This window comes from Peromyscus maniculatus, chromosome 20 (genome assembly GCF_049852395.1).
Source record: "Peromyscus maniculatus bairdii isolate BWxNUB_F1_BW_parent chromosome 20, HU_Pman_BW_mat_3.1, whole genome shotgun sequence".
Taxonomy (NCBI): Eukaryota; Metazoa; Chordata; class Mammalia; order Rodentia; family Cricetidae; genus Peromyscus; species Peromyscus maniculatus.
The window spans coordinates 441,779-455,875 of record NC_134871.1 but is presented as its reverse complement, the minus strand read 5'-3'; positions in this window follow the sequence as shown (position 1 = coordinate 455,875).

Below are 14,097 nucleotides of genomic sequence, written 5' to 3'. Positions count from 1 at the left end.
AATATTTCTTTTAAACTGGCAATTCTCCTTCCAAGATGTATCCCTTGAAAAACTTTTGTGTACAGAAAAATGACAACATTTCTTCCATTTTTTTATGGTAGAAAAAATATACAAATAATTAACTCTCCATCTACTTGGATAATAAGGCTATTATTTTAGCTGTGCTAATCTTATGAAACACTATGCAGCTATTAAAAAGATTAAAGCAAACAGACAGGAAGACACATAACACACATGAATAAAAGATATATGTGAAAATTAAACAAGTTCATAAGTTTTATAAATAAGATATGATTATATAACATAAACAAAGTCATACTATGTATCAGGGATTGGTAAACATTTTCTATAAGAGACAAATGATAAATGTTCTGACTTTGTGAACCACATTTTGTTACTCATACAAACAAATTGTGTTTGCCTACAATTCTGAATAGTCCTAGAAATGTTATTGGAATATAGTCACTATAGAATTAGACCATGAACTGGATTTACCCCATGAGCTGGCCTGTTGATTCCGGCCAGGTAGTATTGATTCATGTCTTTGCACATGATAAAATTAGGAAAGAGATAAAATTCATACACTGAGGATGTGTCATAGTGCTTACTGCTAATGATCAAAATAGGAAGAGAATGTAAATCTAACGGTCTGTTTGTTTAGAATGTTTTGGCCATTTGTTAAAGATTTAAGGAAATTACTTTAAAATATATGACCAACATTCAGTTAGAGATAAGAGGAATATGGTAATTTGCTTTTATAATTTTCTGCTTTTAATAAATATTCTCCAAATAAAAAAATCTAGAAGAAAAACCCTGCTTTGCTTGGACCAAACAGGCTACTCTAAGAAGCTACTCTTTGTTTACTACATGCAGCAAATATTCTTCTCTGAGGCTGGAGGTCTAGCTGGCGCTGTGAAAAAATACCAGATTTACTTGAATATGAAGACACAGACCAAGACCCCAAGAAGAGTAAAGTCAGGCAGCAAAGAATGTTCACATACAAAGTAACATCACACAAAATGGAGACTAGCATGTGCTAAGGGAGAAGCACAGACCATGTGCCATAAATAGTCATTGCTACATCCTGAGAGATGTAGCAGTGTAGCTCCATGCTGAGGATCCTGAACCTGGCAAATAAAAGCAATGGCAAGTCACTGAAGACACATGAGCAGAATCATGGTATAGCAAAAGGGGTTGCTTATTTGTTAATATTCTTTTGAGCAATGTACTGGCCTTTTTTTTTCATTGCTATGGTTAATGTACCATTTCAAAAAGTTCATTTTGGCACAGAGAGAGGGACATGAAAGACAGTGGGCCAGGAAGCAAAGTCAGCAACAGAAACAAGATAAACAACCCTAAGGATTTTCACTCAGTAACTAACATACTCTCTCCACCTAGACCAACATCCAACATCAGCTGAGCACCAACCATTCATAACAGGAGCCTGGGGGAGACATGTCAGATTCAAACCATAACAAGGAAAATGGCTGTGAGTAAGTAAAAAGAAGATGAGAAACAAAGTGACAATCCTGTCATTCAGAGCTGCATATGGGGTAGAGTATTAGGTGCCTTGGGGAGGCAGCAGTACTCTCTGAACTGTCTTTGAGTTATTCCCCAAAGCTATTGTCAATTGATATAGCTGAGCTAGGGACGTGAACTGGAAAAAAAAATGCCACAGAATCTAAGAAGTGGTGAGGGAGGGGATGCAGCAGCTGCCTGACCAAGATCCAGGTGTGCTGGAGAGTGATAGGAGCAAGTGACAGCATGCACAGCCTTGTCACAGCTACCATCAAAGCCAGGTGCCAACTGTTGAAGAAAAAGGAATCATCTTTTGAGAAGCACTCACAGGAGCACAGAGAGCAGAGCAGGATGCCTATGGCTCAATAGATGGCGCCACTGTGTACAGAACCTCACAGGAGCAGAACCCTGGTCAAGGTTCTCTGGGACATTCATCTCAGACACTCTTTCTGAGACTAATGCAAATAGGGGCAGGAGCCTGACATATGTCCAACTAGCTTCCTTAGCAAGTTATATTCCTGCTGCTGTTGATTTTTGTTTCCTGTCTGCTTGCTTTTGTGGGTCATCAGCCTCCTTTCCTAGAGACAGTATGCAGTCTCTCAGTTGGACTGATCTCTCCAGGCCACACATATGAGGAGACCCAGAAACCTGCTTAAAGGAAACCTTTACTTGTTCTACCGTGGCTTCCACTTTGAGAGATTTCTGATAATAGATAACAGACAAGAAAGTACTTGATAAACCCCATAGAAATATCACCAAGTTGTCAGAAAGGAATCTCTAAAATCTGAACTAAAACCAAATAAAATCAACATGAAGTGCATAAGATTTAAAATTAAAAAAAAAAAAAAAACTTAAAAGGCCTATGTTCAATTGAACCAAACTGTGGTTCAGGAAAAACCTAGAATGAACAATAATCTAGTTAATTTTAAATGTTCTCTTAACTATAAGAAAAATCTCATGCAATAATGGCACTTATACCCTAGTTGGTAACGAACAGTCACTTCATTGGATTTAAGGTCCACTCAGTAGGAGGAAATTCATTCCTGCCACAGTAAATTTTGGCCAGCTTCCTATGACTAGTGAGGCCATGGAACTTAGAGAAGAACTTATCACAGCCAGTTTCCTAAACCCATAAAATCTCTATCTGCATCTAAGTATTTATCCTTATATCTGAAATGGCCATCCCCTCTTATAACAGGGCCAGTTGTTTTTTGGTTTTTTGTTTTTCCAGGAGCCAGTTTGATGAGAACTCTTCTCCATATTGCCACACACCATCCTACATTGACTCATGTCTGGCTTCAATCAGACCCTCAGGAAGTATGTCCAGTCTGGTAGCCAGTCGGGTCCTACCCAGCCACAAGCAGGAACTGTTCTTGCTATTTTCAGTCAAACAGGTCCCTGACACAGCACCCACAGTTCCTGACCAGATGCCATGAGTCAATCATAAAATAATTTCTGTACCAGTAAGAGTCTATACCCAATCACTTCAAAGTACACTTAACCACAGCTGGAATTCCCCTAATCCTGCCATAAAGGAGCCTGCCAGCTTCTCTCAGCATTGACGCTTGCCACTTTGTCAAATGATTTGGCCCCAACATGCTGGAATTTTAAAATAAATGCTCTTGATGACTGCATATGTGACTGGTGGTCTTTTATGGGGCTTCTCGTGAAACCTACCAATATCCAGGTAAGTGTAGTTCTTGTGCCCCATCAAAGGAGCTTCTTTTTGCAGCTGATGAAAATAATTACAGAAAGCCACAGCTTGTCAAAATGTAGAGAACAATGGTCTGTGGGGGTGCCTGTTGCCAATGAATATATTCACAATATATTCCCTACGCTTAAGGCTCAGGGAACACCACAGAAGAGGGTCAAGAAAGATTAGAAGAGGCGGGGGACCAGGGCATCTGTGGCAAGATTGTGTCTTCTGAATCAAAAAGGACATGAAATGGAGAAGGACATCTTAGAGGAGTTTAGAAGAAATAAAAGGGCTTAATATAATATAAAATATTCTAAAAATTTATTTTTAAAATGCATTATTTAAAAATTTTAAAAAGCAATTATTGTGGAAATGTATGAATGTTTTCTTATTATTTGTTTTCTTTTTTTAAGAGCAGCCAGGGTTTTTTTTAACAATTTATTTGTTTATCTTTTATGTATATTGGTGTTTTGCTTGGATGTGTGTCTGTGTAAGGGTGTTGGATCCCCTGGAACAGGAGTCACAGACACTTGTGAGCTGCCATGCGGGTTCTGGGAATTGAACCCAGGTCCCATGGAAGAGGAGGCAGTGCTCCTAACCAATGAACTATCTCTGCAGCCCCTATTGGTTGTTTTCTTGAGGCTATGACAAAATGCCTGGCATAAATATTTTACAGGGATGAACTATCTGTTTGGGGTCATGATTGCAAAGGTTTCAGTCCACACTCTCGGCTTCCTAGATTCAGAGCACAAAGCATCATGAGAGAGAAGGAATGTGGCAAAGGCTATCTATTGCAGGTGGACAGGAAACAGAGGGGAGGAGACAGGGACTCTTCAAAGGCAAGCCTAAAGTGACCTGCCTCCTCAAAGTAGGCTCTCCTTCATAAAGTTTTCATGACTTCCAAAGTATCAAAAACTGGGACTCCTGGGAATTTCCCTAGCACCAGGTTTCTCCCTAAACCCGTAATGTCTCCCTCTATCAAGATAACCCTTTCATTGTTCTCCTACTCGGTCTCTCCCCCAGCTTGACCATCCCATTCCCTTGTGTTCTCATTCCTCATTCCCTACCCTCTATTGCCCCCCTCCCTCGTCCCCAGTTTACTCTGGAGATCTCATCTATTTCCTCTCTCCAGGGCGATCCATGCATCCTTCTTAGAGTCCTCCTTGTTAGCCAGCTTCTTTGGAGCTGGTGGTTGTAGTCTGGTTATCCTTTGCTTTGCATCTAGTATCCACTTATCAGTGAGTGCATACCATGTTTGTCTTTCCGAGTCTGGGTTACCTCACACAGGATGATATTTTCTAGTTCCATTGATTTGACTGCAAATTTCATTATGTTATTTTTTTACAACTGAGTAATACTCCATTGTGTATATGTACCGCATTTTCATTATCCATTTTTTTTGGTTGAGGACATCTAGGTTGTTTCCAGGTTCTGGTTATTACAAATAATGCTGCTATGAACATAGTTGAGCAAGTATCCTTGTGGTATGTTTGAGCTTGCCTTGAGTATATGCCTGAGTGGTATTATTGAATCTTGAGGTAGATTGATTCTCAATTTTCTGAGAAGTTGCCATAATGATTTCCAAAGTGACTACACCAAGTTTGCACTCCCACCAACAGTAGAGGATTGTTTCACTTGTTCTACATCCTCTCCAACATAAGCTATCATCAGTGTTTTTTATCTTAGCCATTCTAGCAATAGTGGAGAGGGTTCCTGAACTGGCGTACACCGGTAATCAGATTGGAGAATACCTTAACTGTCATCATAGAGCCTTCATGCAGTAACTGATAGAAGCAGATGCGGAGATCCACAGCTAAGCACCAGGCCAAGCTCCAGTAGTCCAGTCAAAGAGAGGGAAGAAGGACTATATGAGCAAAGGAGGTCAACATCATGATGGGGAAATTACAGAGGCAACTGAACCAAACTCATGGGAACTCACAAACTTTAGACCAACAGCTGTGGAGCCTGCATGGGACCAGATAGGCCCTTTTAATAAGTGAGACAATTGTGTAGCTTGTCCTGTTTGAGGGGCTTATGGCAGTAGGATCAGGATCTATTCCTGGTGCATGAGCTGGTTTTTTGGAGCCTATTACCTATGGTGAGATATCTTGCTCAGCTTTGATGCAGCAGAGATGTCTTGGTTCTGTCTCAACTGAATGCAGCAGGCTTTGCTGACTTCCCATGGGGAGGCCTTATCATTTCAGAGGAGGGGATAGCAGGTTTGTAGAGAGGTGAGAGGTTGGGGCAGAGTGGGAGGAGTGATGAGAGGGGGATCTGTGGTTGGTATGTAAAATGAATAAAAGAATTTCTTAAAGAAAGAAAAACTGGGACTATGTAGTGAATACATGGACCTGAACCTTCAGAAGACATCTCACATTAACAGTTTTATTTTTGGATCATGATTTCAGATGCTTCTCCAAGGTCAGATAAATTCAGCATATTAGCCTGAGCCAGTCAGAATATTATAGTAGAAGTAACAGTGAAAAAGGAGGTTACTTACTGCATCATGGCCAGGAAACACAAAGAACGACAGATGAAGGGGCCAAGGAAAAGATATATCCACCATAGAAATGTTCTTAGTGACTCATGTCTTCCAGACCCTACTTCTGAAAATTTCTACTACCTTCCAATAACGTCATCAAATTATGAATCCTTGAAATAATTAGTCAATTGATAAAGTCAATGCCTTGACTATCCAAGTCATCTCTCAGTGAATGGGCCCATCATCTGGGGCCCAAGCCTTCAATACATGATGTCTTTGGGGTATACAACAAATGATAACACCATCTGAAACTTGGCTTTGTGTATGGAGAAGTTTGGGAGAAGGGTGGTATTAAATACTTGCCTCTTCCAGCAAAGTGTGGCATGCTGCTTAAGCTACTGTAGGTGAAGTTACACCCTCAGGAGGGTTGACATTAAGGACAGAAAGTTGTTTAAAATATATTTGAAAGACATAATGTTATTGAGAACAAAGAGTAAAGCTAAGAAATCACAAATTACTGCAAAGGCCATTATCAACCAGAAGGTTAATTAAACAACAAATGAAAGGCAAGTGTATAAAAACACATAAGCATAAGTTGTCAGATGTTCTTCAGGATTTTCCTGCAGCAGCGTGACCTCTCCCACCCTCAGCACAGTGTAGATGTGGGTCACATAGAACCAACAGCAATAACTGATAGCTTCCAGAGGAAAAGCTATTGGAGCAAAAGGTTAACTATTCAGACCCCTTGATGTGCATCTTTTCATTTTTAAATTATATCTACATTTTTCTTATCACCCAGACTCACTGAGACACCCTAAAGGCATTAAGGTACTGTACCGCAGGTTGAATCTGTCTCACTAGTTCAGAAAGAATTATGTCCACCAAAGAACTTCAGGAATTTTATATTAACTTGACCTTGGGTCTTTTGTTTTAAATGAATGAATGCCCATTTAAAAGTTTTCATCAGTTACCATGGGCACATGTGACAAATAAGCCAAATTTGTAAATGTGGAAACACAAGAACCAGAAGCTGGGACAAGGAAATGAACAGTAGTTCATGCCTCCTCTTGAGAATCCCAATGCTTGGGCCACAGGTCCTGATGATGATCTACAATTGGGAAGTTTCACCAGCTCAGTGATTGCTCAAGCTTCATAGAACAGTGAAAACTGAGCCACAACACCAATAAGTGTTAAGTTAGGGGTCGGTAGTTTGACTCATTCTGAAATCTAAAAATATCATCAGGGATGCACGAAACAAATACATAAGTTCAGGGGCAAGTATAACTAAGCTTCCTACAAGAAATATAAAGGAATTGTGTACATCAAACTAGGGCTGATCTGAATAATGTCAGAATAATTTCTTCAAATGCAAGATGTTCTGGTAATGCTGAATTTTTTTATTGAGTGAATAATAAAGATCTTCCAGTTCTCAAATGAATTAAAAGATCATTTGTTAATTTAATATCCAAGCTGCCAATATATATGTATATGTGCATATGTATGTATGTATATATATAATAAGTGATATATAAAATTGGTGATAAAGACTGTATAAAAATAATTTTTCCTGTCTTAATAGCATACATAGATAGATGATAGATGGATAGATAGATAGATAGATAGATAGATAGATAGATAGATAGATAGATAGATAGATAGATAGATAGATAGACAGATACATTTTTAAGCATACTCTGTTATTGCTTTGGAAGTAAACAACACTATAGATTAAAAAAACAAATGATATAAGACCATTCCAATTCTTGGGATGAAGGAGTCCTAAATAAAAAGGTTTAAAGTGATTCATTATATCCACCAACTTAGGTTTATTCAAATAATCTCAGGATAGTCTCTCCAAATGTAATTCTTGAGAATAATGCTATAGTTTTTATTAAGTGGACAATGAAAATCTTACAGTGTTCCTCAAACACATTAATTCCATTAATCTATTAATTCCATATCCAAACTGCCAAAAAAGCAAGGTCTCATAAATGCCACTGACTGCCTAGCTAGTCATGGCTAAGACTAGCAGATACCATTAAATATTTTAATGAAATATTTATGTAAATTTTGACATAATATAATGTAACCAAACTCCTCTTTCTCTTCCATGACATTAACCAATTTATCTTAGGGTAATTATGATACTCAATCTGCTAGCTAATTAGAGACTAATTAGTCAACTTGTATATTTATGAATGTTTCCAGTTTCTTAATTGCAGGCCTGTGGAGTCCTGGGAAATATTTGTGACTGTCAATGGGTTGAAAAATACCAGAACATTGGATTACAAAGAAGTGATATTAAAGATTGGATAATAATAATCCTTCAAGTCTTAATAGCATGCCAAAGCATACACATAACTTTCTATCTACATTAGTTTATTTGCTTTTCATGATATCTCATAGGGAAGGAATATAGTGGAACTTTTCTGAATATGGCATTAGTGCTTGTGATATGCTTGTAATAAATGTTGACTCAAAAAATCAAAGTAATACATATTAAGATTTCTGTAAATGTTGGAAATACAGATGGAAGGAGGGGTGCGGGGAGAAGGAAGGGATGAAGGAAACAAGGAAGGAAGGTGTTATTGTCAATTTGGCTGGATTTAACAGTCACCTAGGAAACATATCTCTGGGTATATCTATGAAGGCACTTTCAAAGAGATTGTACCTAGGAGGAAATATCCACACTAAATGATGGCAGCACTATACCACTGTGACAGATACTGATTACAAAAAAAAAGAAAGATAAGCACCATCACTTGTCTCTTTCAGCTTCTTGACCATGGACCCAATGTGACCTGATGGTTCATGTTTGTTCCATCACAAAACAGAGCCACTGTCGTTGCCATGTCTTCTCCACCACGATAAATGTTACCCTTGAACTGTGAGCCAAAATAAATCCTTCCTTCCCTAAGTTGCTTTTGCCAGGCATTTTCTCACAGCAATGAGAAAGGTAACTAATATAGAAAATTGGTACCAAGGTTTGGGGCTACTGTTGCAATAAACCTGACTGTATTGTCCATGGACAACATGGAACCTGTTTCTGGGAGGAAAGTAGAAGGCTTCAGAAATGCAGACTAGAGAAACACTAGAGTGATATAAGTGGAGCATTCTGGGCCTTTCTAGAGGGGATGTCATAGACCAGAAAGTCATTAGAAATAGAGATCATGAGGGTTGATGGGGGAACAACTATTCTCTTAGGAACTGGGCTAGAGACCTTTAGAGTTACATTTTGTCAAACAATCTGGTTGCATTCTGCCTGTTTCCTAAGAACCTAAGTCAAGCTAAATTAAAAAGAAATGAACTAAGTTTTTCCATGCAGGAAATTTTTAAGACAATGCAACATCTAGGAGGTGATGTGATTGTTGCTAGCTGCATTTACTGAGGTTTATAATAAGAATTCAACTAACAAGAAAGTTCACACTTTGATCTTTGAAACAGGAAAAGTGTCCTGAAGCAATGATCCCCATGTTCGTTAGGATTTCTATTGCTGTGATAAACCACAATGACCAAAAGCAACTTGGGGAAGAAAGTGATAATTTTCCTAACACTTCCACATCATAGTCCATCACTAAAAGAAGTCAGAGAAGGCACTTGGAGACAGAGACCAAAAGAGAAACCATGAAAGAGTACTGCAAACTAGCTTGTTCCTTATGACTAGCTCAGCCTGTTTTCTTATGGTACCCAGGATTACCTGCCCAGAGGTGGCTCTACCCACTGTGAACTGGGTGCTTCTATATCAATCACTAATTTTAAAAATCCATCACAGTCTTGCCCATAAGTTAACCTGGTGGGGACATTTTATAAAATTAGATTCCCTCTTCTGACATAACTTTAGCTTGTATCAAGTTGACATAAAACCGGGGAGCATGACCTTTACCCATCAAAGGCTTCAACTTGTGAAAATGGAAATTAATTTGCTAGTACAAAGCTAAATTAATAATGTCACCACTAAAAGGATTCCTTGCTCAAAACAACCACCTGGAGAAAAAAAACTGTGAATAGTTACCATGCCACATCTTGAGTGGTATGCTATGAAGGTGAGTACTAAGTTGTAATTCAGACTCTAGAAGATTCCATAAGCATGGAATGTCCACTGGCAGAAATCTTGGGGACAGAGAAGAGTCAGTCAGAGAGCTTATACATGACTTAAGAAGCAGAGATGGAGAAATTTCTTTGTCAAAGGCCACTGAAGCCCAGGTGACTCTATCATAAGCTCCAGATGCCAGGCATGAAGGAGTTGGTGTTTGTTTTATGAGAATAAAGGATTGTTTCTTGTTCATATTACATGCCCCTTACAGTGGACTGCTGTTTTGTCTTCATGTTCTTTTTAGGAAGTGGCAAAGATAGAACATCCTTTACCTGAGACCTGATGGTCTAGCAACAAATAGAATAAAAATATAGCAGAACCATGCAGTGGTTTTGAGAACTTCCATTTAGAACTGATTTATGTGACCTTTCTTGTTTCATTGGCCAAGGTAGATCTAACCTGGGATACTTAAAAAAACTGCAATATTCTCTAAACAAATTTTTTTCATTTGAAAAAGGAAAAGAAGTGAATGTAGGTTTGTTTTTTCAGTTTTAAAAAAAAAATCTCTATATTCTTCACCATATAACAGAGCAGAAGGCTGAGAAGTAGCTTTCATGCATCCCTCATAACTTCTAAATAGTCTCTTAGGTCATATTCCATAATGGACTTTTGAGGGAGATATCAAATAATTTAGGGTGGTAGGGATGGTAAATATGTGAACCCAGGAAAAAAATGAACATTGGTTCTTTGTCTTTCTTTGCTTTTGAACCATTGTAAATATTTAGTGTTTGCCAATATTTTTTAATGTATCCACATCCCCATACACACCACCTAAATGTAGTCTCCTAACTTCTTGTAATGGGTAGTATATATTCCAAATAGCTTGAAAAAGCAAGAATCTTTGGAGGGCTAGTAACACAGCTCATCAGGTAGAAAGCCCTTGTAGAGCAAGCCTAGAGATCTGAGTTCAGTTTCTGGAACCGACATAAAGGTAGATGGAAAGATCTAATTCCCAAAAGCTGTCCTCTGACTTCTCTCTACATGTGAGCAATGTCATATGCATGTATGCATGTACACACACAGAGACATATCATGCAAACAAATACACAATAATAACAATAACGATGAATAAAAGGTCTTTTCAATAAATACAACCTTTGAAACTTTACCCTACAAATGAGAGGAGCAAGTGTTTTCTGGCCACACAGTCATCTGAGGGGGAGCACTCTTATATTCAGAATTCTGCATGGTTCAAGGAATACAGCACAGCACACTGGGCTCAGGCATTATCACCAATCTGCCACAAACCACCTCCTCCAACATTGTTTTGGGTAATTGAAATAACTTCCTTAATCCTCATTTTCTTCATCTAGAGAACAGTTCCTATTTCACTTCATTGCATTAGTAACATAACTACAGTACACGATCTAAAAAAGAATGTATGAGAAAGTCTAAACCAGAACAGGGTTTAGGTGGTGGTACTGATGGTGATCTTTATAATTTCCAAGGTAACCAAGGAAGATACTCTGTCATAGGCATTTTATAAGAAAATGAACTAATGGGCTAGTTAGATGCCACAGCAGGAAAAGGTGCTTGCCACTAAGCCTAACAACCTGAGTCTGAGCACTGCTACCCACAAAGTGAAAGGAGAGAACAAACTACCACAAGTTGTCCTCTGACCTCCACACCTGGACTGAGGTGCACATGTACATGAGGGTACAAATGTACATGTTGGCACACACACACACACACACACACAGAGAGAGAGAGAGAGAGAGAGAGAGAGAGAGAGAGAGAGAGAGAGAGAGAGGAAAGATATGTAGGTAGGTAGGTAGGTAGATAGATAGATAGATAGATAGATACATACATACATACATACATACATACATACATACATACATGGATGGATGGATGGATGGATAGATGACAAATAGATGATAATTAGATGTAAAAATTGTGAAAAGAAGAAATAGAAATTCCACTGAAAAACTGATTTACTCAAGATCACACATCTGGTAATTATGTGCCTAATAAAGTTACTATGTGTTGTTTAGATTTTCTTGACTTTTGTAGGGAGCATTGCTGATATTACATGATGAAACAAAGCAAAAAGAGTTTGTATACATATATATATATATATATATATATATATATACACTTAGCATTTACATGTACAGCATACCTATCTCTCTCTGACTACACCTATATATCAAATGAAACATTTAAGCCACTCTGTGTATCCCTAGAACATTATAAGCCCCCAAAAAATTGGCTTTGAGAACAGGCTGGGCCCATGATAAATTACTTCATCTTGTATAGAATATCAACTTTCAAGCTGTAGCTAGCCTTGAGTTATTCCACTTCACAAAGCAACATCCTTGGCCTGAGTTATTCCATTCTAAGTATAAGTGCCAAGACAGAGTAACTCTACATCTTGTTTATACAAGTAAATAATCACCATCTGCCAGCACATCAGGAGGCACAACTGATAAATCATTTGTTCCAATGAATAATTACCTCTGTGATAAATCTAATCAGACCAGAAACAACAGATGCATGAGCTTATCAATCATACCTTATGAACCCTCCCAACATGCAATCATAAAATGAGGTACATCCCAACACTGCAAAGTGACAGACACACTGACCTGTCACTCAGTCACTCATTACAAGACTAATCCAAGAAAACATCCACAGAAAAAGACCTCTCCTTTGCTTACATCCCTAGGCTCTACCCTAAACGCAGTTTTTACTATCGATGATACACTGCCCACTCAAATCTTCCTTCCACCTGAATATACATTTGCCAAGTCTGCTCCATGAACACCTCTGCACACATAGACTTTTCCTCTAATATGGGTTAGTTCTCTGCTACACTCTTCAGGTCCATCTCTTTGAACTCTACAACCTTTTTAATATTTTCTTAAACATTCTGTGACACCATATATCTATGTGTGTGTGTGTATGTATATGTATATATATAACATTTTTCTTTGTTAAGAAATTTTTAATTCATTTTATGTACCAACTACAGATCCCCCTCTCATCCCTCCTTCTCCTCATTCCCAGTCTTTCCTCCCAACCTACCCCCATTCCCTCCTCCAAAAAGGTAAGTCCTCCCATGGGGAGTGAGTACATTCAGTTGAGGCAGGACCAAACCCCTCCCCCTGCATCAAGCTTGTGCAAGGTGTCCCACCATAGGTAATGTGCTCAAAAAAGCCAGCTCATGCACTAGGGATAGATCCTTATTGTACTGCCAGGGGCTCCTTAACAGACCAAGCTACACAACTGTCCAGCTTATGCGAGGGACCTAGTCCAGTCCCATGGAGACTCCACAGCTATTGTAATTGTATGTGAAACATAATGTGTAATCTTTGCATTAATATTACTGGTTAATATTAGAATAAAAGAAGTAATGTCCAGTGATCATATATGTACCAAATGAAATCAGTAGGATTTGGTGAATTAAAGAGTTGGGGTAATTTGTGAATTTACTGTTACTCAATAAATTCCAATGTCATTGGAAGATAAAAATCACACCCATCTGCACTTCTGACAACAGCACACTCACAAACCACCATCCTTGTCCTTGTTACTATTTCACTCTTTCACGCATTACACATGTGTGTGTCAACATACAAACGTGTCTGCAGGATCCCAAACCACTTTTCTTAGGAGAATTATTAGCAACAATTTTTGTGTTTTTCCACAGTTTCAAAGTTTTCATGATGTGTATACACTTTAGAACAAAAATAAATATACATTTGTTTGTGTAATGAACACAGATATGAAGGAGAATATGAAGAGCAGATATAGAAGAAGCCAGAGCTCTTGTCAAGCATGTACAAGGCCCCAGAGGTTCAGTACCCAGTGACTCAAAGAAAAGAGAAAGAGAAAAGAATAAAAAGAAAAGAAAGAAATGACCAAAGAAACTACAAGTTAAAAATCACTACATGCATTTGAATGGTGAGTCAAACAAGTCCTTTCTCCCTTTTTTAAAAATAGATTTACCTATTTAATGTATGAGTACTCACTCTATCTGCATGCACACTTTACGCCAGAAGAAAGCATCAGATCCCACTATGGATGGTTGTGAGTCGCTGGGAATTGAACTCAGGACTGCTGGAAGAGGAGCCAGAGCTCTTAACCACTAAGCAATCTCTCCAGCCTAAGTCCTTGCTCCCTTAAAGCTACTTTTGTCAAAGTAATTAATCACAGCAGAATGAAAAAAAACCAAGATTAATATAATTTACACGTGTATCACCTCTAATATTACTTCAATGAAAATTTAAATTGATAGTTTAAAATATATAAATATTGAAAATTAAAAACATGTACCTAATTCTTAAGGCATGCTGGGTTCTGCAA